General features: G+C 40.6%; 1 protein-coding gene across 2 annotated transcripts in view; it reads left to right on the top strand.

The window, feature by feature from the left end:
* The window catches only part of HTR2A (5-hydroxytryptamine receptor 2A), a 72372-nt gene that overhangs the window by 46467 nt on the left and 1506 nt on the right, over nt 1-24399 (top strand). The window lies entirely within an intron of this gene.

Here is a 24399-nt window from a genome sequence, read left to right on the forward strand (position 1 = left end):
GTTTCAAGTTTTATCAATTTACATCAATGAAGTAACATTTTTCTTCTATTTTATCTACCAACCTGTCTTTGGGAAAAATGGAATTAGGTTTATTGAAATTTCCCTGGGAAGATGGAAAATTGTACCCAGATATTTGCATTTATTTCAAGTGTTTTCCAAATTTGCATATTAGTTTGATTATAAGGTCTTGAGGGATTAATGTTTTGCTTTTTGTTCTGATGAAGAATATTTAGGGAAAGATTGAAATCAGATTGGCAGGGACACAGAAAAGATTAATCTTGTTTTTAATCCACTGTCTATAACGCAGTCACACATTTCTCCCAGAAAACTGAGAGAGATGAAGCAGGACACAAGATTGCTTTCTTCTACCCCATTTGTCCTAAATCCACACTGAATCTATAGTCTTATCTGGGATGGCAAAGAACACACCAGCAAGAAAGTACAGTACATTGATACATTGGCGTCTGTACAGGAATTTAGAAAACCTAAATAAGGGACCAGGAAAAAGATTATAATAAAGTAAAAATCAAAATCAACAAGCAACTATAAACCAGGGACACACTACAGGGGGGAGAGAACAAAACAAGGGTGGTGGGAATTGTATGGGGACTATAACCAAGATAAAAATGAATATATTGTGCAAAAATGAAAAATGATGTAAGAAATATATAAAATTAAATAAAGTTAAATAAAAAGAAAGTACAGTATAAAATGGTAGCCAGAGGAAAAGAACATTTGCCCAGATGCCAGGGTTGTTTAAGGTCTTTGTGCACTTTTACTACTGGAGACCTTGCCCATATCATATCTTTTATATCAAATACAATTTGCATACTCAACTATCAGAGCTAATATGACTAGTTGACATAATGTTCATTTGATAGATAAAATCTTATTCATTTAGAAGTTGCATGTTTGTATTTTCAAATTGTTTTTTTTCCAAGTCTCACAATTTTTCATAGGCCATTTCATCCCAACTCACTCAGGCATTCCCAAATCCCCAAGATGTGTAGGTCTTACAAAGGCACCACCTAGTAGAAAAAAGGTCAGGCTGGATCATGTGAATTGCCCTTTATGAATGTCTGAAAGTAGGTAAATAAATCTTTGCCTGGGCTTCAACCTAGTAATTCAATGAATGTCTTTGAATTTGAAAAATCCACAGCATCACTTATTCTGGGATACTGGGGAAAGGTGGTGTATTAATTCCCTAAGACTGTACCATCAGACCAATTGACTTAGAAATGGACTGTCAATTCTGCAGAATAGCAGTTTTTAATAAAGGTGTCAACAGGGCAGTTCCTTTTGAGGGAGAATCTGTCCCATGCACCTCTCCTAGCTTCTGGTGACTTGCTGACAGTCCTTTGCAGTCTCTGACATTCCTTGGCTTTCAGTCACATCATCTGATCTCCCCCTTCATCTTCACAAAGTGTTTATCCCTGGATGCCTGCTATCTCTTAATTTTTTTTTATAAGGTCAAACTGAATTGGAGCCCACCCAGATGACATTATTTTAACTTGTTCTACAAACACGCTTTTCCAAATAAGGTCAAATTCAGTTTCTGTGGGTGACAACATTTCCTAGTGGCACACTCCTCAACCCAAAATAGGGGTGAGGGGCCTCCCCAGTGGCGCAGCGGTTGAGCGCTGGGTTGCGAAGCTGCCCGCAGCCTCTGCGGCTCCAGTTCGATCCCCGGCTGCTCCCCGGCCACCAGAGGAGGGTCCCACATGGCGCGCAGACCTCTCCTGCCGCCCGCTGCTCCCCTCAGCAGTGTACTTCGGTCCTTCTGCCTGCTCTGCTCCCCGCTCTGGCTCTGGTGAATTCTCTCACCCTCCCGCGCTTCTGACTGTACCCAGTGCTTGTATAAACAAAACAAACAAATAAATAAATAAATAAATAAATAAATAAATACATGCCTCTATAAAAAAAAAAAAAAAAAAAAAAAAAAAAAAAAAAAAACAAAATAGGGGTGAGGGGAGGAATCAATGACCTCTGAGCCAAGGCGCTCATTTGTTTCTGTGTCATGTTAATGATATTAATTATATTACATCCCTGTAAGTCTCTGCTGCCTTCCATGAGTAGTCATATAGATCTTAAGTGCCCAGAGCAATTTCATCCCACTCCCCAACCAGGATCACCAGGATGGAAACTGCAACCTCCTGAATAGTTCACTATGGCAGCTTAGCTCCCACAGGGGAATATAAACACACAGAAAATCACCTAGGAGCATGGAAAGCAAAATTGCTCTAAAAAGAAAACAAGTAGAACCACCTTTACTAACAATTCAGATGTAATACATGATACAATGGAACAACAAAATCAAGTTAACACAGACTTCAGTACTGGGTGCAAAGTGATAATATTCCCAAGATCTTTATGGAAAGAAATCATAGGATACTGGACACAGAGATCACATAACACTGTAGGTCATGCAGCTAAAATATTAACTTTCTCTTAAATTAATCCACTATTTCAACAACTTCAGTTCACATGTCAAAAGGATTTTGTTGAGGAAATAGTTATATTAAAGAGTTTATGAGAGAGGCGCGCAGACCTCTCCTGCCGTCCGCTGCTCCCCTCAGCAGTGTACTTCGGTCCTTCTGCCTGCTCTGCTCCCCGCTCTGGCTCTGGTGAATTCTCTCACTCTCCCACACTTCTGACTGTACCCAGTGCTTGTATAAATAAATTAATTAATTTTAAAAAAAAGAGTTTATGAGAGAATAGAAATTCCCCACACCCATAGCTTGCATGAGGAGGAGGGAAGGCCCAAGAGTGAAACCAGGTGTCCGTGTCCCAATGCAGCCCCATTTCAGCCACTGGGCCACAGCTGTGAATTGCATTTCAATAACACTTATATTGTGAAAAGCAGGGCTGCTTCCCGTGTTATAGAACAATTACCTTCTTCACAAAAAAAAAAAAAAAACTTTTAAAAGTCAACACATGAGTCTAACATGGCATCAAAACTTATCAAAGTTTGTCCCCTTGAAGAAGAATTCTGGTAAAAGCCAGACCAAATGCACAGAGACCAAGACAACACCCCAAAACAGGGCTATATCCACAGCAGGAGACATACAATGTAGAGAGGAAGGGCTCAGAGACACAGACAGGGAAGCTGGTTCCCGGTTAGTCTGGAAGCCCTCCTGGGCAGGGGCCTGGCGAGCAGAGGAGAGAAACAGCAACCTCTGCCCTGCCCTGTCCAGCAGGCACTGCCGCAGCTGCAGCACAGAGGACCGCAGAGCTCAGCCTCAGCAGCACATCACAGTCACCTGAGTTCTATACCCTGGGCCTCACAAAATCTCCTGAACTCCATGCAGGTGTCAGTACTTTTACAGTTCCCGGGAGGCTCAATGTGCAACAAAGTCAAGAACCACAGAGTGAGAAGGAGGGAAGGGACAGCAAGTGCGCCTTGAGCACTCTCTCCTTCTACTCCCCCAGGTCCACCCTCTTCCCCAACTGGGGTCACCAGGAGGACACAGGCTATGGTGGGAGCTGTGACCCCTCTGTGGGCAGCATTCATCATGGCGCTTATGCCCCCGGGGGAATAGACACTCACGAAGAAAACACAAAGGCACAGGAGAAGCTCACTCTCTCGCTCTGTGTATAGATAAAGTAAAAGGCAAGGAAACCCAACTTCAACAATTCAGAAGCAACACACCATACAACAGAACAACAACAGAGCCATCAGATTAGCAAAGGTGGCAATACTGGATGCAAAGTGATGACATTGCCAAGACCAAGAAATCATAGCACATAAAATGGGACTTAACCAGTTGAGAAGATAACATGTTCATACTGGGATGACTTCATATTGTAAATTGTAGGGGAGGAAATGTTAGTTTTTCCCCAAATTAACCCACAATTTCAACAGTTTCAATTCAAAGTCTAACATACTTTTTGTGGAACCTGACGTCACATTATAGTGAAATGTCTGAGCGAATAAAAGGTCTCCACCCATAGCTTGTGTAGAGGGCAGGAATGGCCACGGTGCAGGTTTTCTAATCCAGTAGCCCGGGTGAAGGAGGAGTCAGAGTCCTGGAGTCCTCAGTGGCTTTTGCAGGCTTTTTTATTGGAATTTACCAGGCACATGGCAGGCAAGGGTGCTGGGGAGCCAGGCGGCTGGCAGGCCTCCCAGCCCCCAGCAAGTTTTCACTCTATCTGGGCTCTCCGGCCTTCTCTGCTTCTCTCTCGGCTTCTGCTTTGCTTCTCTGCTTCTTTCTCAGCTTCTCTTTCAGCTTCTGCTGACGTCCCCATGACACCACCCTTAAAAGCCCAGCCGTAGCCCAGGTGAATCCCATCTCCCTAGGCCCACACCCTGTTCCAGGTGCCCGCCACCAGGCATGTATTCAGGACCGCAAGGATCCATCATCTATCCTGATGGCGAGAGGGCAGAAAAGCCTGACATTTTTCCTTACCCTACAGCTTGCATGAGGAGGAGGGAGGCCCAAGGACTGAGACTGGGTGTCCGTGTCTGGCCCAGCCCCATTTCAGCCACTAGGCCACAGCTGTGAACTGCATTTCAATAACAGCCACAAGGCAAAGAGCATTGCTGCTTTCCATGTTAGACATCGCTTAGCCTTTTTCATAAGGCTTTAAAAGGCGCACATGAATCTGGATGATGTCAACACACATCAATTTTGTCCCCTTGAAGATTCTCGTGGTGAAAATCAAACCAAGTCCATGGGGACTAAGACAGCCTTTAACACAGGGGCAGCGGGCACTGCCCTGTCCAAGTGAAAACTGGGTCCTGACCCCTAGCCCGCCTGTCCCCGCTGTTTCCATAAATGCACCAACGACAGCAACACCCAGGTATCTGTGCAGAAACCAGCCTGGGGAACTTGTAAAAATGACCACAAAACAACACTTTTGTTGGGCCTCCCCGGTGGCGCAGCAGTTGAGTGCTGGGTTGCGAAGCTGCCCACAGCCTCTGCAGCACCGGTTCGATCCCCGGCTGCTCCCCGGCCACCAGAGGAGGGTCCCACATGGCGCGCAGACCTTTCCTGCCGCCCGCTGCTCCCCTCAGCAGTGTACTTTGGTCCTTCTACCTGCTCTGCTCCCGGCTCTGGCTCTGGTGAATTCTCTCACCCTCCCATGCTTCTGACTGTACCCAGTGCTTGTATAAATTAAAAAATAAATAAATAAAACCAACACTTTTGTTAACTTAAAAAAAAAAAAACCACACACGAATTTATTAGTTACAGTCTGGTTCAGATTCTGGAATGGGCCCCACCAGGGCAAAGTCAGGGTGTCAGCAGGACTAGCTTCCTTCTGGACAGTGCAGGGGAGAAAGCGTTGGTGTTGCCTGGCTCTTCGCAGGTTTTGGAAGCCCCTTGCCCCATTCTCAAAGACTGTCCCTCCCTCTTCCACTTTTAAGGGCCTGTGATTACATTGGGGCCACCTGGGTAATCCACGAGCCTCGCCCTCTTATAAACTCAGCTGGTCAGCAGCAAAATTCTGTAGCTACATTCTGCTTGTTTGTATAACACAACATCTTCAGATTCTAGGTAGATGTGGTAGATGTGGACATTTTGGGGTCATAAAATGCACCAGCCTCATATTTAGTGGACTGTAGTTGGTGAAACATTGTCCTTATTACTGTCACAAAATTAGAAAAATGGTCGGTTTATCATCGAAAAATCCACAGCTTATTTAGCCAGATTCACGACTTTCTGAGAGCCCAGAACATTGTTAAAAGGACCTTCTCTCCCAAGTGCTCTAAACCAGTGCTACCCTGGTAAGGTGAAGTGGAGAACTGAAGCAATTTTTCAGAAGTCCCTGTTTCACTATATGTCCTGGGTGAAAGTAATCTTTATCATGCATGTGTAACATAGAAAATTGACATCTCCTCAGGCTGTGGAAGTGATTGTGTTTTGTGATGTATGGTCTGTGTGTGCTTCAACCTGAATATACAAGTCATCAGATTGATTATTCTTTATCATTTCCAACATTTCCTTAAAATGATGTAGCTCATTAGATTCTTGGCTGCGATTATTGTTTGTGAATGTCCCTTAAAAGAATAAATGTCTCACATATTCTCAGAAAACTACCATGCAGGAAAAAAAGAACTATGAAATTGTCAATCTGTGAATTTACCAGTATACAAACACACACACCCACAAACATAGGACACAATTTTTGTCCATCCCAGTTCTGTGGACCAGATTCTTTGTGTTACAAAGTGTTAGAAGGAATTACCTCTACAGTGCCAGCAAGGCACAGAGCAGTTTCCCTATGATCTGAGCAGCCAGGTAAAGGAGAGTCCTGGAGACCCCAGTGGCTTTTCAGGCTTTTACTGAGTTTTTTACACCATTTGTAGTTCGGCACCCAGGTACACAGCAGGCAGGGGATTTGACTGGCAGGCCTCCCAACCCTGGTGAATCTTCACTCTTCCTGGGCTCTCTGGCATTCTCTTGTGGTCTCTGTTTCTTCTTTGCTGCTCTGCTGGTTCTGCTTTCTTTCTACCACTGCTCACATCCCCATGATGCCGCCCTTGTAAGCCCAGTCTCAGCCCAGGTGTGCCTACCTATGCACGCCCGCAACCCACCAGGTGCCTGCCATCAGTCATGCATGTAGGACTGCAGGGATCTATCATTAATGCTAGTAGTGGGAAGGCAGAAAATCCTGACAATTTTCACTTATCCTACAACCTCTCTCCTGAAAAATGTACATAGCCACAAGAACATAAACTTTTACATTCATTTTCATGGGGTTTCCTCCCCAGCTTTACCCCCAAATCATTTACAGGTTAAGTTGAATGAAAAACATTCACATCAGCATAGGCATGAGGCACCCATCTGCTTTAAGTTATGGAAATAAAATAAACAATATAAAATAGTGGAGGAAATTGTGATTTTATTTCTAAAAAACATTCACCCAGGAGATGTGTATTAAAGACTTATAGCGGGAGGAAACTATTCCTTAACTTCAAGCTCCAGAAGAAAGGTCTCTAGTCCCCAGTCATATCTCATCGTGTCTATGTCTCTGCTATGGGAAGCCCTGATGGCCCCCCCAGGGGTAGCATCTCAGTGTCTCTAAAAATTAAATTTATAGCCCTGCAACCCAACACAGATACGAGGAGGCTGAATTTCAGGACACAGACCTGGTGAAGCAGCAGTCAAGTTTTTGTAATGGGATTTATGAAGCACTAGATTTTCTAAATTCAGGTAGTTTGACCCTTCAATCCTACATGCCTGACAGCTAAACTACTACCAAGCCAGACTGTTTCTCGAATTTCTGCTCCACTGTGTGACCTTAGGCAAGGTCATTGGTTGCTTGACCTATCTGTATCCTGAGTTTTTCCTCAGTAAATGCAGAAATTAATAGTACCTACTTTGCAGGGTTGCTGTGAGGATTAAGTGATCTAAAGCACTTAGAACATTCATGGAACATAGGAAACATACAAGTGTTTTGCTGCTATCAATAGCTTTATTGTTATTATTATCGTTACTACCACCACTGTGAGTATCCTCACTCTTTATGAGTAAACACTCTTGATTCCTACAGAAGTGTCAGTTGATAAAGTTTCATTATTAACCTGAAGAAAATAGAGCAAGTGTAATAGCTATAAGAAACACTCAGATTAAATGGTTTGCCTTCACCTTCTATGAAGTCCTAATTTGTCAGAACATTTGGTCTCTCAAATGACCTTATTTGGGTAAATTCTTGCCCTTGCCACTATAACCAAGGTGGTAAGGAAGTCTAGTATTTATTCATAATTGTTTACTTTCCTTTTTTATGTTACAAGGGCTCCCAGTGGCCTCTGAATTTACTTATCCATTTACTCCATACATCTTCATTTAGTAATTAACATTTAAATACTGTTTCAGGTATTACCTAAGGGAAAAATCCTGCTTTTATGGAGCTCATATTCAGGAAAATAGACAACAATCAAATAAATAGACCTACCAATAATTGACATATAATTACAAATACTATGGAGAAAATAAGTCAGAGAAATGTGCTATGTGGTGACTTGGGAAGGGTGAAGAAGAGCTCATTTAAGGTAAATTGTCACAAGGAGCCTCATTGAAGAGAAGGCATTAAAAGTGATGCTAAATAGTAAGAAAGAGCTGGTCTCGAGCATGTCAGTGAAGAGCTGGCAGTGGAATAGCAAGTGTTAAGCCCACCTTATAACCAAGGCAAGTAATTTGGGTGTTATTCTAAATGAAATGTGGGATCTCTCAGAGTTTTAAGTGGTAGGGGGTTACAAATATGTAAGGGTGGAAATAGTGAGCAATGAGAAAGTTCTTGTAACTCAGCCATGACTCTTAACGGCTTGGAACACAGAGATCGCAGTGGACATAGAGACAGAATTGGACATGCAATATATTTTGGGTGTCCAAAATATATTGGGTAGAGTTAATGGAATGACTCTAAGTTTTTAAGCTGAGCCCCTGGATGGATGGTAGTTCCATTAACTAGGAAGGGAATAGAGGAAGTGGGAGTTGGGGGTGGTAGATACGCAATCTACATCTTGCTGTGATTATGTAAGGTTAGGGATGCTCATTAGAGGCATCCAAGTTGAGAGTCCAAGAAGGCAACTAGATATTTGTGTATTACCTATGAACAAGTACTTTGTGACCTTGAGCAGGGGACTTTTATTGAAGAACTCTGTGAGTAAAGTCTAGTCGCATCACTGACAGTACACATCCTTTGGGGGAGGTTTTGCTTTGCATTTCCTACTCCTGTTTCCATTCCTCCCCCTCATATATGAGATCACATATGATGTTGTTATGCATCTCAGGGCTATTTATGAGTAAACACTCTTGATTCTTAAAAACCCCACAAGGATCTGTTATAATAAAATGAAAGCAATGAGGATAGTCAGCACTTGGATGTGGTTAAAGGGCTACTAGCCTAGGGGTCATGAGGAAACGGTCCTCAGAAAAAAATGAGGTACCAAAGAAATCAAATAAATCCTAGGTGTGAATGCTACCTCATTCGTTTATTAATTATAAGATCTAGAACAAGTTATAAAATATCTTGGAACATCATTTTTCTTCACCTATAAAATAGAGACCATCATTCCTGCCTCACTGGTGCTTTGTAAGGTTGAAATTTGCTGACATCAGAGAAGACATACACAGTGTCTAACACTTGGTCACCTGTGAATATTTTTCCCACTTATTTTCTCTATCAGTATAAATTGATATGTAAGTAGAATTTAATATCTCTCTAGCTTGGTCCATCCCCTGTAAAAAGAAGATAATTCACTAGATTACCATAAAGCTCTATTTTACATTTTTTTAAATGATGTATGAACTTCTGGACAACAAGGTCAACTTCTTGGTTAAAGTTTCTTTAACCTGATATCAGTACATCTTTCTGCAGACTAAGCTCATATTTAGACTGGGATAGACAGGACACTCAGGAGCAGAAATTTGACCACAGAAATCTCTCTGCAGTGTCAAAAACTGTCTCCCCCTAAATGACTAAAATTTCACTAAAACAATTTTGTGGAAGTTGGAGTAAATGAAGTCTGACTGAGTAGTGAATTTAGTATTCTCGCTGCAAGTATACCCTGAGTAAAATCAAAACCCAACACTGCATCTCAAGCTTCCTCAACCAGGGTGGAACATTTAGACCAATAACAGTGATGAGTGATGGGGTGGAAGCTGGCACTATAAAGAAACCTCTAGAATCCCAGCAGCTCAAAGAGAATGTGGCTAACACAGAAGGGAGGTAGAGAAGTTTAGCCCAGTTAGAAAAAGGTGTCATTCGTTTGGGACTCTCTGTGTCCCCCTGTCCCAGAGGCACTCTTTGAACAACAGCTTGTCCATCTGTGTGACAGTAACATTGACCCGAGTCCAGGGTGTGCATCTGAAACACTAGCTCAGAGAGACCTGCTCAATCTAGCACTTAGGACCCAAAGGAAAAAATGTATTTGAGGCTGGTGGTGGAAACAGCATTTGCTATTGTGTTGTTGGAAGTCATGACGTATTTTTTATGTTATTCAAACAAAAATGCATCATGATTTTTCTGACAACCCAAAATTTATCAATTTGTCCCTGTAGGGACAGTGACCCCAAGAACAAGGCCAAGATGGCGAGCCCATAAGAGATGTGAATAAAAAGCTCTAATGAAACTTTCTGAAGCTCCATGCCTGTGCCAAACTAATTGAATAATGAGGATTTTGTGTATGCCACAGCTGTTTTGTTTGTCTTGCACAAAGTGTAATTTTACAATTGAATCTGATTGTCCTTAGACACTGTGCAGTTTACCCAGCACCATCATCATTCCTTCATCTTATACCCCCATATAACTCAGTTATGTTTCTATGCTAGCACCGTAAATATTTGAGATCACAGTTATTAGCTGGAATCTCCAAATTGACTCATTTTTCGAGTATTAAATACTTGAACATATGCTTCTACAGAGATGATGGGAAAAGGACAATCACAGGAAAAAGAGAAAAAAGGAAAAGGTCAAAAATTCTAGCATCGCCATATTTGGAAGAGGTATCTTCCTGTCCCAGGTCAGTTACAATAGCTACAAATTGTGATAGACATAGGTCAAGTGAAAATTGATACCTGCTATGTCTGTGGCTGTCCACCCCCTACACCCAGTCTTGCTCTATTTGAGAAAATTCCCAGGAGGCAGGACTCAAATTCCTGCCTCTCTTATAGCTAGATCATTGGCTCATAGCCTAGATTCCACCAATTAGTAGCAGCCTGGCAAAACTGCGATTTGGAAAAGAGCAAAATGAACAAATAGAATACACAAGCTACCTCCATTTTTGCCAGACAGGGGGTGGCCAGATGTCAGACTCCTGGTGGTTACACAATTGAGTCCCTGATACAGAGAAGCATTGGGGAGGCAGGGGATTCTGTTGTTCTTCTAATACAGTTCCGTCTTCAGACCAGGTCTTCAATGCAGTATTAATCGTAGGATTTTAGCCTGAAGACCGACCCTCTAAAGAATTCTTTGAACTACTCAGTATCATTTTATTAAACTCATTTTCTGTTAAGTCAGCCAAAGTCAGTTTCTACTGCTAAAAACCAAAGCATCCAGGCATAAAACAAGCAATGGAAGATCCACATTTGAGAAACTCATTGGGCTGCCTTGGGAGAGAGCCATTCACCTTCATTTCCATGAAACCAACATTGTGGGAAAAGCCCCAGATTTCTTTTGTTGTTGTTGTTCTTTTTTTTTTTTTATTTTCTTACATCATTGTTCATTTTTGTACAATATTTGATTTCTCCCCTCAGGTGTTAGCCCCATAATTCTCCCACTATCACAGCACCCGCGATCCATCACCACCATCCCTTGTGATCTTCCTTCCCATGTTTTGACCCCTTTCCTCCCCCTCCCCTGCTGTAGTCCTCACATCGATAGTTTGCCTGCAAGTTTTGTCTTTGTTCATTTCCCTATATTCCCCCATAAGTGAAACTATCTGATATTTTTCTTTTTCCTTTTGACTTACTTTAGTTAGAAAAATACCTTCCAATCCCATGCATGTTGCTGCAAATGGCATGAGTTTATTTTTTTTGATTGCTGAATAGTATTCCATTGTGTATATATACCACATCTTCTTGATCCAGTCATCTGTTTGGAAAAAACCCAGATTTCTTAAGGCCACCCTTTCCCCACATAGGATGTGGACAGTAGAAATCTCAATCTCTGTTTTATCCTTGCTCTGTGAATCCTAATGTGTACTTCCTAATTGCATACCAACTACTAGTACTCCTGGCAATTGACTTAATTGCCATTATCCACAGAAAAGATCATTAAATATCTTTATCATTTACTACTCGGTCAGTTGTGGAAAATGACAGAACTGAGGTGTCCATTACCAACCATTCAGGGACACAGTCTTGCTCTTTGAGGTCCCTAGATTGAATGATGAAGTACTTCCATATTAATACAAATTCTGCACAAAGGAGACAAGACAGGCACAGATGGTGTAGCTATGCTATAAGGAGGACAGTGATATGGTTGTCATTTCTGTTGCAGCCTCACAAAAGGTGCAGGAGGCTTCAGCTGCAGCAGAGATTTTTTGACAGAATGAAGAACTCTGTACATTAAGGAAGGTTGTAGAACATTCTTCTCTGTGATTTCCGTCTGTTGGACAATAGAACACTTAGAACCAATGGTATACCAGTTCTCACTTATATTCTGCATGCTATTAAATAATCTCCATTTTAGAGGAGTAAAAGCTAGGATGAATTAAGTGGCTGGCTTAAAGTCATAGGGGATACAAACCTGGGTTTTTTTAATTCCAAGCTGATAACCTTTCTCCTACATTTTTATTTTTCAAAGTATGTTCCAGGGATCTCTAGGGGTACCTGAGACACTTTCAGGAAATCCCAAAAGACATTACTATTTTCACCATCATAATAACATCAAAGGAAATGAAATCACTCTCTGGAAAAGCTATGTGTATCCTCATAGTCACTGCAGCGTTCTCCACAATAGCCCAAGGCTTGGAAACAACCTAGGTTTCCATTGATGAATTAAAAAGATAATGTGATTTACTATCAAATGTAGTATTTTTCAGCCATATGAAAGAAGGAAATCTTCCCATTTGTGACAATATGGATGTCCTTCAAGGTGTTATGCTTAGGGAAACAAGTCAGAGAGAGACAAATTCTGTATAATCACATATGTGCAATCTAAAAACATCAAACTCATAGAAACAGAGTAGGACAGTTTCCAGGGGCTGAGAGATGGGGAAATAGGGTGATGTTGGTCAAATGTACAAGCTTTAAGTTACAACTAAATTCCAGGCATCTAAGATTCAGCACAGTGACTGTAGTTAACAATGTTATATTATGAACTTCAAACTGCCTGTGAGCATAGAGCTTTAATGTACTAAACATAACAACAGCAACAAAATGGTAGCTATGTGAGGTGAAGAATGTGTTTCCCAATGTATATTTGTATCAAATTATCATATTGTACATCTTAACCCTACATGAACTTATATGTCAGTTATATCTTAATAAACCTGAAAAAAATAAGGTATTATTGCCCCTTTCCATTTCACCCTTTGATGAGAGTAAAGTTCACTTTTCAAAGGATACCCTGTGTGTGATATAACAAAAGACTAACACAGAAGCATAGATGAGAATCCAGCTGTCTTCTAAGAGGACATAAGTAAGGGGCCTCTCCAGTGGCACAGCGGTTGAGCTCTGGGTTGCGAAGCTGCCCGCACCCTCTGCAGCACCGGTTCAATCCCCGGCCGCGGGGCGAGGGTCAAACATGGAGCGCAGACCTCTCCTGCCGCCCGCTGCTCCCCTCAGCAGTGTACTTCGTCAGTCTGCCTGATCTGCTCTCCGCTCTGACTCTGGTGAATTCTCTCACCCTCCCGTGCTTCTGACTGTACCTAGTTCTTGTATAAATAAATAAATAAATCTTTATAAAAAAGACATAAGTAAGATTTTCAAAACTGTAAAACACTGCCATTCTTTTCACTATTTGATTTGTTCTGCAAAATATTATTTTTCATAAACATGTTATTTACATTGATATGGGATAGGCTTATTATTTTATTTTTAAATGCACTGATAAATTATATTTTAGGTGTATTTATATAAATATATAAATGTATATATTGATAAAATGTGGGTTTAGAATAACCCACAGAAACAAAAGAATTTTAGCAGTCCTCAGTAAGTTCTAAATTTGTAAGATTCCTGAGATTAAAATATCTGAGAAGAGCCATCCTGCATCATCGCTGCCTTTCAAAATAATCCAGGTACATTCAGATTTACCTTGATTGAAGTATTTTTAACAATTCAATGGCAATGTTAACATTAGTTTTTCTGTTGACATCTCTGTAACTTCTTCATTCCCAGTCTTGTTCTCAATGGATGAGTTAGAGAAAAGTCTTAAACTGTAAAGTAGTAATTATATACTCAAGCACTTCTTCCTTTCAGAGACCTAACGTACCTAGTTCTCTTTATGCTCAATTAATATTTGATTGATGGATGAGTGACTGAAATTGATTGCTGTTACAGAAAGGACCAGCTTGACACCTCTGATAAACGATATGTCTGCTGCCAAGTCCACAGCTGCATGACAAACCCAGCAGGACTTAGACCAGCAAGGCCTGGTGCCTCGCAGTCCCATTTTGTGCAGTGATCATACACCTGTCCCCTTGCTTTTGACCTGATCCCCATCTAGATTCAAGTCAGCCATGAGAACCAGCTCAGTAAACCTGTCTCCTAAACACCTCTTCCCCAGAGACACTGACCTGCAATGAGATCACATTTTAACATCACATAAAAATGTTAATCCATGTCATCGAAGTTGCCTCTTTATCTCATTCTGTCCTTCGCTGTTGTCTTACTAGATCAAGTGTGTACAGTTTGTTTTCCCTACAAGATCTTGAGCTTCAGGAAGATCCTAAAAGTTCTTTTATACACCCCCAGGCCCCAGAGTCTAGCATACTGCTGAGTAAATTGCAGTCACTGTCACCTGAAAAGTTTTAAAAATCACTCAGATATATTATCTCACTGTTTTCTCATCAAAACCATTTATCTAAGTTATCATTTGCTACTTGGTCAGTTACAGAAAATGACAGAGCTGAGGTGTCCATTACCAACCATTCGGGGAAACAGTCTTGCTTTTTGAGGTCCCTAGATTGAATGATGAAGTACTTCCATATTAATACAAATTCTGCTCAAAGGCACAGATAGTGAAGCTATGCTATAGGGAGGACAGTGATATGGTTTTCATTTCAAGTCCCGCTCTTTACTATCTCCCTCTTACTGATAGAGGCTTTATTTTTTTTTAATAGTAAATATTTTTTAATATTTTTTTGATTTATTTTTAATTTATACAATAGCTGGGGTATAGGCCAGAGCTGCGGGAGGATGAGAGGATTCACCAGAGACAGAGTGGGGAGCAGACAGACCAAAAGCACTGGGAAGGGGAGCAGTGGGCATGATAGGAGAGGGCGGGTGCTCCATGTGGGCATCTCCCTGGGAATCGAACCCGCACTGCAGAGCTGACAGCCTCACAGTGTGGCGCTCAACAAGCTGTACCACCCGGGAGGCCCAATAATTATTATTTTTTTTTTTTTATTTTTTACATCACTGTTCATTTTTAAACAGTATTTGCTTCCCCCACTTCCTCAGGTGTAGTCCCCATAGAGTTTCCTTCACCAATGCACCCGTGCACCATCACCTCAGTCCCCTGTGCTCCTCCCTCCCTTTGATCCTTTTTCCTCCTCCTCCCCTGCAGTATGTCTCTCATTTATAATTGTCTGTTTTTGCTTTGTTGTGTTTTGTACTGTTATTATTGTTTTACACTGATGTCTTATTGGGTTTCCCTATATTCCTGCTATAAGTGAAACCATGCGATATTTTTCTTTTTCCTTCTGGCTTATTTTATTGAGCATAATTCCTTCTAGCTCCATCCACGTTGCTATGAATAGCATGAGTTTATCTTTTCTGATTGCTGAATAATATTCCATTGTGTCTGATAGAGGCTTTAAAAGAAAGCAACCAAAGACGGCCCAGCTGGTGACCGGCCGGGCCAGGAGGCAAACCTGTGCCTTGGGATGGTGCACTCTATGCCTTCTCCACTAGCTCATGATCTAAATTCCTAAGACTTTCTTGTTAAGTTTACCTGAGAAGGAGCTTTGAAAAACACAAGAGGCCTAGATTCAGGTTATGAGTCACAGACAGGAATAAACCCACCACATCTCCTGATTCCCACTTAGGTACTATTTTATAGTGATTTTTTCCTTTGTGATTTTATTTATTTTATTTATTTTTCACATAATTGTTCTTTTTTTTTAAAGATTTATTTATTTATAAAGCACTGGGTACAGTCAGAAGCACGGGAGGGTGAGAGAATTCACCAGAGCCAAAGGGGAGAGCAGAGCAGGCAGACTGAAGAAATACACTGCTGAGGGGAGCAGCGGGCGGCAGGAGAGGTCTGTGTGCCATGTGGGACCCTCGCCCGGTGGCCGCCACTGCGCCACTGGGGAGGCCCACATAATTGCTCATTTTTAAGCAATATTTGCTCCCCTCCCTCAGGTGTTATCCCCATAGAATTTCCTTCACCAATGCACCTGTTGTGGTTTTAGCTGCTAGTGCTGGCTTATCTGGTGCAATTACCTCCAAAGAGTACACAAATGTCACATAAATGTCTATTTTCCCTATTTCTGCCCTCTATGACTGACAGCCTTGTTTACTATATTTTCCCAGCAAAAATAAAGGGGAGCATTATGAAGTTATTCAATAAATTCAAGCTATGTCTATAAAAGTATATTATAATTTGCAGCCCTCTTTTTATCTCTTCATCTCATTCACTTTTTCATCAGTCCCATAGCCATTTGCTAAGCCTGTAACATGACCAAATCTGCTGTAATAGAGTGACTTCCAGCAAGTAGAAGAAAAGATATCTCTGCCATTAAAGAGACTATCTCATGAATCAAATGACTTTTTTGAAGATTTATTTATTTATGCATACAAAAACAGGGGTACAGGCCAGAGGTGTGGGGGTGAGAGGATTCACCAGAGACAGAGTGGGGAGCAGAGGAGCAGAACAGGCAGATCTACTGAAATACACTGCTGAGGGGAGCAGTGGGAGAGACACGAGAGGTCTGCTGCTCCATGTGGGTTGCTCCCTGACAGCCAGAGGATTGAACTCCTGCCACAGAGGCTGGTGATAGCTTGATAGCACTGTAACTCTGCGCCATGAGGGAGGCCCTCAAATGACATTTCTAAAGAAAAACACTAAGACACTGAAAGTGTGAACTATACAGTATAATTTGTTTATGGAAATGATGAAACAAAAAAGGCACCCAGTTAGCTGCCACGCCTAGGCCTCTGCTACAGGAGAAATTCTGGAGTCCCTGCTGGTTGGTCGACCATTTCAGGGAAAGGAGTGGCATCAGAATTGGTCTAGGGCAAACAGAGATGTCTGTGTAGTTCCAAGTTACTATACAGTGTACCTTGCCCCGTGGTGCTCAGGGCTTTTAGGTGAAACCCATTATGCCACAGACATCAAATCAGTTTCAGGCCTGTAGCCCTGAGCGAGGCCTTGTGTCTTCTCTCATATGATGACCTTCCTGTGCAAGACCCATGCTTTCCAGAGTCACTCCTGCTATCTCCTTGTACATGTGCAACTGAGCTTGGAGTAACAGCTCACCACATTCCTCCGCCCCTGGGGGTTACTAGGACACAGAATGAATCCTCTCAGTCTGACAGTGGGATACTGCAGTTTCCCAAGCAAGTCACTGAGAGGAGACACCTGTGGGAGCAGACAGACCTTGGGAGCGCCTCGGATCACACTATGTGGTTAGCTGAAAATCCAAGCTGTGCAGTAAGGTTCTGAATAGTCCAAGACATAACATCAAGAAGAGAGAGAACATTGCATGAGAATATCAGAAATTGAGAAAATTGAATAATCACATTAAGACCAATCACAAAGACTTTATAGGATGGGCTGAGTAGTTTAACTATTTGAGTTATAAGGACACTGTAGGTCTCCATAATATAATGTGATAAATGTGGTGCTTTAGAAAGAGCAGCTGGAGGAGGACTTCCTGCTTATGGGCCAGGACCTGCTGCAAACTAACTTTCCAGACTGTTTATACACACATCTTTTATACCACAGCCTCTTAAATGAGATGTCACACATAAGACTCCTTCTCCATGCTTTCGGAAACAATCAATCTGAATCTTCACTTTAAAACAAATGAAAGGCAAGATGTTAATTCTTTAAACATGAAGTTCAATTATGTGGGGCAGACATGATTTTTTTCTAATAAACATTTGAACATGAGCGTGTTGCTAAAAATATAATGCAGAAAATATCCCCTTCAGTTGGTGGGTAGAGTATTATTTGCTTGCTTAAAAAAAAAAAAGAATTGGAAGAAGTTTGAAGAGAAGAATTTGAAAAGTTGCTCTATTACCATTACAATAGAAAAATAGGATGCTTCTATCTTATCATTCAGATTGTGTTTGTGTTTTGTAACATATCGTCAGGGAAAGATGGATGGAAGTTGATCTGATCTGAGATGAGAGGTGTGGATGAGTTTCTGGGTGTCAAAGTGACAGCTTGCATTCTACATCTAAAAGTAGAATTCAGGGCCTCCCTGGTGGCACAGCGGTTGAGCGCTAGATTGCCAAGCTGCCCGCAGCCTCTGCAGCACTGGTTCAATCCCCGGCCACCAGCAACGGTCCTACATGGCGCGCAGATCTCTCCTGCCATCCGCTGCTCCCCTCAGCAGTGTACTTCGTCAGTCTGCCTGCTCTGCTCTCCGCTTTGACTCTGGTGAATTCTCTCACCCTCCCGCGCTTCTGACCGTACCCAGTTCTTGTATAAATAATAAATCTTAAAAAAAAAAAAAAAAAATCAAGTTTTTCATTAAAAAAAAGTCTTAAAAAATTTAAAAATAAAAGTGGAATTTAGGGCCTCCCTGGTAGTGCAAGGGGTTAAGCACCAAACAATGAAGCAATCCACAGCCTCTGCAGCACAAGTTCGACCCCTGGCCGGCCAGGGAGCAACCACATGGCTCAGCAGACCTCTCCTGTCTCACCAGCTGCTCCCCTCAGCAGTGTATTTCAGTCAGTCTGTGTGTTCTGCTCCCCACTCTGCCTCTGGTGAATCCTCTCACCCCCTGCATCTCTGGCCTATACCCCAGACCCTGTATGCACAAATAAATCTTTAAAAAATAATAAAAGTAGAATTCAGACTCTTCATCTTTCAGTAGACAATCGTCCTGTTAAAAGCACAACTCTGGGCAAAAAAATGAGACAAACAGGAAAAGGAGTAAGGGTCAGAAGGGCAGGCGACTGCCTTTCTAGGAAGCAGTTACAGGGCGGAGGCCATCAGCTTGGGCAGTACACACTCCTTTAACTTCAGGGAGGTTTTAAGCATTTCTTCCACGTATCTTATACTGACCAGGCCAGAACACAAGGATTTTTGGATATGTATCCATAAAATTCGAAGAACTGAAATAAGGTGGCTTAACACAACAACCTCCTCAACCCTTTTTTTTTTTCCCCAGATAAGCCATGCCCATGGAGGGATGGAGGAGAAATGGTTTCATTTCCTCTCCATCAGTTCTCCACTTTGCTTAGGGAAAAATCGATAGATTTACTTAATGAAGGCAAAGGTGAAGCTATAAAACTTTACTTGATCTAGTTTTCTTCCAAAATAAATACGCTTTTTCACTATGCTTTCAAGCCAATCCGCCCCAGCTTCTCAGCACTTGCTGTACATTAGGTTCACCCAGGGATTCTTCGGTTTTAATTTAAATAAAAAATAACAACTATGTGTGTTACCTGAGCAGTAGTACTTTTTGAATTACTAATGTCAGAACCTCTATATCTGGAAATGGAGTCCAGAAATATAATTTTTAAAAATTCTCCGGGTGGTTTTAATACCCAAAGTCAAGAAGTACTACTATACCAAAAAGAAACTAGATGTTGATATTAAGGATTTTCATTAAAAAAATATCTGCCTGGCCTCAAACAGTGAAGTCTGACTAGGGGAAACTTTGACTCTGAGACTTTAGTGAAAAAAGAAAATACCAAAATACAGAGAATCGTGAAGGAAAATGTGTGTATGTGTGGGTGTGTGTGTGTGTTCTGTAAGAAGGGTATTAATATAATTCAGTGGTTATTACCCATCTTGGGAACTGAAACATTTCTAATAAATTGATGAAAGTACTACCTTTCCCAATAAATGTAAAAATATGTAAAATTTGCATTTTTTAGGAATATCACAATTTTCCTGAAACATAGACTTTCATAACTACTACAAAATGAATAAATAAGTGGATAGAATGAACTATAAGAATTAAGAAACTACATATTTCTTGATTTTGCACTTAAATTGCTGCATGATTCTAAATAAATCATGTAAACTACTAGACCTCCGTTTTACTAGGAAGTGAGATTTTTATCTGCCCATATGGAGTGTGAGGGATGTTTTTACAATTTTGTACAAAAATACCAACTGAAGGCAAATAAATACATGTGAAAAGTTACAATTTATTGTTAGAGATACTCAGAGTCAATATAAGAAGAAACAAATTCTTGGATAACTACATGCTGTTCTAACTTTTATGTATGACTGCTCATCAGGAGACCATACACTACGAGGACTTCAACAACTTGAGCTGTATGATGTATGTAAGAAGCTGCTGAGTCCCAGCCCTAGTTGCCCTAATATTGATTTGATTCTTCTCAAGACACATATGACTACTCTAGACTTCACTTGTGGTGCTTTCTCTCACATAACTTGAAAAAAAAAAAAAAAAACAGCATGTAAAGGAAAAAGGAGTAGTCCCAGGATGAATTAAACCTACAAACTAAAATTTGGTCTTTTCACCTGAGCCTGGAAGTATATGTTTCTTTCACGTCCCACACCCCTGGGTCCGGTTGCCATGGTCCCTGTCATGGGATCACTACACAGTAAGGCAACCTTCTCATTGCCAAAGAAACTATCTCAGACATGCATTCATTTCCAAGAAATTAAACACAAAAATCTAGGATTAAGAATAAAGTTTGTCTTTTATAGCCAGTACTTGAGAGTTAAGTCCATTTACCCAGACTGTAATAAGATGTTAGCAGAGGAGCAAACTATATGTGCAGAGTAAGCAGGGCTACCCGAAAGACACTAGTCAAACCCTTCACGTTCCTCACATTTTTCCCTGTTTCTTATTCATTTCATTGTCTGAGTTTTAATGAAAAGAAATAAAAATGTGCATGGAAGAAGCAATACTGATAATGAATTTTGATTGCTATTTTTCACTCTTCAAAAATATATAGAATAAACAAAATGCACAGTCACGTAGCTCAAATTGTTGTCTGTTTGCTCATAAAGGAAAATGCTTTATATGCAGAAATTTCAAGTGAGAGGAGATGTCAGGTCTCCAAAAGTAGCTATTATCAAACAAAGCAGCCAGAAAATTAATGCAGTGGAGATGGCTGTGACCGCAATCTTGGATATCAGCCAGCGTCTTCATCTCTCTTGGAAGGAGAGTGTTTTTGAACTGCTTATTGAACCCACAAAGCCTATCTATGTGTTCTAGTTCTTTGGTGTAAAATCCCTTCCCCTCTTTTATTGGGTGTTTTTTTTTAACTGTCTAGTTACTTGTGCCACAAGCCCTTACTAACCCCTTCCCATGATTGAGGGTCTGAAAAAGAATGGCATGTGAGAATCCTGAGAATAATTTTATCATATAGAAATATAAATTGGCCATTTAAAGACCCAATCAGTTTGATTCTCTCCCTCTAATTTAAGGTAACCTGCTTGTGCCTTCTTGCCACATCCACTCTCATCTGGTTCTTTATCCCAGGCGGCTGAGAAGGGGAATCTTTACATTAGCAAGTTGACTCCAACCTCCCTTTCTCTCCCTGACCACAGAAATCAAGCTGTTCTAGAGGGTGTATGTGTGTGTGCATGGTATTTTAGGTAGTCCCATATTCCGATTTGTTGAAAATTGTCACATACAATTCACCAGGTCACAAATAGATAAAAGGATCTAAGGCAGTGCCTTCCTTTTTATCAATTAGGAAAATTCACACCCAAGATTTTAATAACAAAATAATACACCTTTTTTGAATGTTTAATATTTTGTTTATGTATGTCATGACTAATAATAATAGCTGTAATTTATCACTTCAGAAAAGCAATCAACAGTTTTAACCGTACAAAATTAAAATTGATTGCGACCCTTTGTTACCATGCCAGAAGTTAATAATTATATTTATTAGCTATATAGCCAATAGTCAAACTTTTTTTAACATCCTTTTGTTTAATAAAATCTATTTCATATCTATTAAAGTCTAGCAAATGCAAACAAAGCAAATAGAGCAAAGTCAAGTTAATATACTTAATGTGAATAATTCCCCAGAGAAAACTCTCTTATGTTTATCTACCACTGGCAGAACATCTCCTCTGGAATAAATTGTACCGGGTACCCTGATTATTTTATTCTTTTTATCCTCACCACATCCACAGAGGCATGTTGGTGCCAGCCTCAGGTTGTAGATGAGGAACGAGGCCTGCAGGGATGAGGTGTGCAGGCAAAGGGCACAGAGCCAGAGCCAGGGCACAGAGCCAGAGCCAAGACACAAAACCAGGTCTTTCTCACTCCAAAGCATCTGTTCTAGTCAATAAACATCTACACTGTCAACTGTACTCATCTTGTAGGTAAGTAAAGAATACAGCTGTCATGGGTACATGTTCAAACACCTGGAAAACAAAACGTTCTTCTTAGAAACCGACTCTTAACATTTACAATCAGGAGTTTTCTGAAGGATAAACAAAGCTGGTGTGCGTAGTGAGTCTCAAAAGATGTTCCTCCTGGAGTCACAGTTCTTCCATCTCTTCATGGCCCACAGAATGTTCCCAACATCGGGCCAGGGACAGAGAGGAAATGAAAAATCATGAATGCAGGAAGTGTCCCTTAAGGACAGCTCTGATGTCATTTATCGCCACCTTCCAAGAATATTGGGATGGCTTTGCATAGACAAGTGACAAATAATATCAATTAAGTCTGTTAAGATAATGGCAAATATCACTGAGAAAGATTTATTCTAAACATTACATTAACTCAAGCCAATGTCCCTTCTTTGCAAAGATGGGCAGTGTGAGGTGACATGAGGTTAAGACAGTCAGATTCATGACTGGATGGAGTTGAATTCTTTTTTGAGTATGCTAAGCATCTTCAGAGGAATTTTTGCCAGATAATGGCAAGATTCCCAGCTCTGTAATGAACCTGTATTCTTGGCTGAGTTCTTACGACATATTAGATGCAAAAGAGTGGTTAGAAGCAGTGACCAGTACACTCCCTGCTGCACACTGAAGAACTAAGAACATGGGCAGAGGTTAGAATAAAAATGTTGTTCTCACTTTCTCCCAGACTGCCTGAAAAAGAAGCGATGTTAAACTAAATTGTACAGAGAATTTAATCCATGCTTCCTCTCCTTCCCCATTACCTGATTCTTCCTTTGTGGTTGATTGCCTTGGCCTGACCAAAGTCAGCAGAGGAAAACACTTGTGTCCCCCCCATACTGCATGATTGTGGCAGTGACCTGTAGGCCACCTTTAATAAGATCCTATCATCATGGGGAAGAGATGAGCATGACCAAAGACCAGGCATTGCCTTTACTCGCTTCTGCCATCTCCTGCCTAAGCCCCGTGCCTGAGGGAGCTCTCAGATTTTCAAAATTCAAGTGACAGAGCAAATAAACATGGGCTCGTGTTGTCATATATTGTTTCTGCCTGTACTAAACTCTTATGTTTTTCAATAAAAGTAAGTGGCCACTGATTTTTTTGTACTCCATCCTTATGAATGCTCTACTGAAAACACAGGAGTGAAATTTGTGGGACAACTGAACAATGGAACTCATAGCATACGTTCAAGTAGTTCTTACTCAAACATTTCAGGAGTCCAGACATCTTCATATCTGTATCCGATGATTGTAAGGAAATAGTAAATTTGTATTTAGGGAGTGGGAATGGTTTTGCAATAATGTTTGGATTTTTTAAAGTGCATAGCTCTTAGATTCATATAATAAAACATTTATAAATTGAATGATAAAATGTTCAGGATTTGTTTCAAAGTGACATGGGAGGCATTGCAGTAGGTAGGGATATAGGTTTGGAGTTCACGGTTGTTGAAGTTGGGCAGTGGGCTCATTGTGCTGGGTTCTGTCTTTTGTATGTGCTAGAATTTTTAATAACACAGAAGCTCTCCAAAAGAATCAAAATTGGTTAAGTTTGCTTTATATTCACATTAGAAAACCATTTTTAAATAAAAATATTTGTGTAATTTTCATGATTTGCTATTAAATGGAACAGGCAGATCTAAAACTGCACATAAAATATTAACTATACATATATACTTACATATACCTGTAAAGAAGAAACTACAGAAAATTTAAATTAGGATTGTCCCTAGCTGGTGAGAATATATGTAATTTTTCTTTGTTTATTGTTACTTCTACGTATTTTCTAACTTCTCAAGAAAGAAAATGTATTATTTATAATTTTATAAACCATGCTTGTGATAAAACGTCAATAGAAAAAAAGTTACAGAATTGCATATGAAATAGAGTCTCAATTATGTTTTTGAAAATGTGTATATAATTGTGCATGTGTGTGTGTGTGTGTGTCTAAAAGAAACAGTATCAAATTGTTAATGGTGATTATCTCTGTCTGGGTGGTGGCATAAATGATAGCTTTTTTTTCTTTTGTCTCTCTATATATTCTCTTGAATTAATAAGTGTAGTGATAAAATCAGAAAAATACAGCACGAACAAAGCTAAAGCTAGATTTATTGCATTTCTTTATAAAGTAAGGATTCTCAATAAAGGGCTGTGTATACACACACACAAATAAATCCAAGAGACTTTTAAATTCTCATTCAAAAATATATGTTAAGCTTTTAAACAATGTTGATATGAAGTCCTCTGAACAGCCACCATTACATGC

This window comes from Talpa occidentalis, unplaced genomic scaffold, assembly GCF_014898055.3.
Source record: "Talpa occidentalis isolate TD23 unplaced genomic scaffold, MPIMG_talOcc4v2.1 talOcc4.5, whole genome shotgun sequence".
Classification (NCBI taxonomy): Eukaryota; Metazoa; Chordata; class Mammalia; order Eulipotyphla; family Talpidae; genus Talpa; species Talpa occidentalis.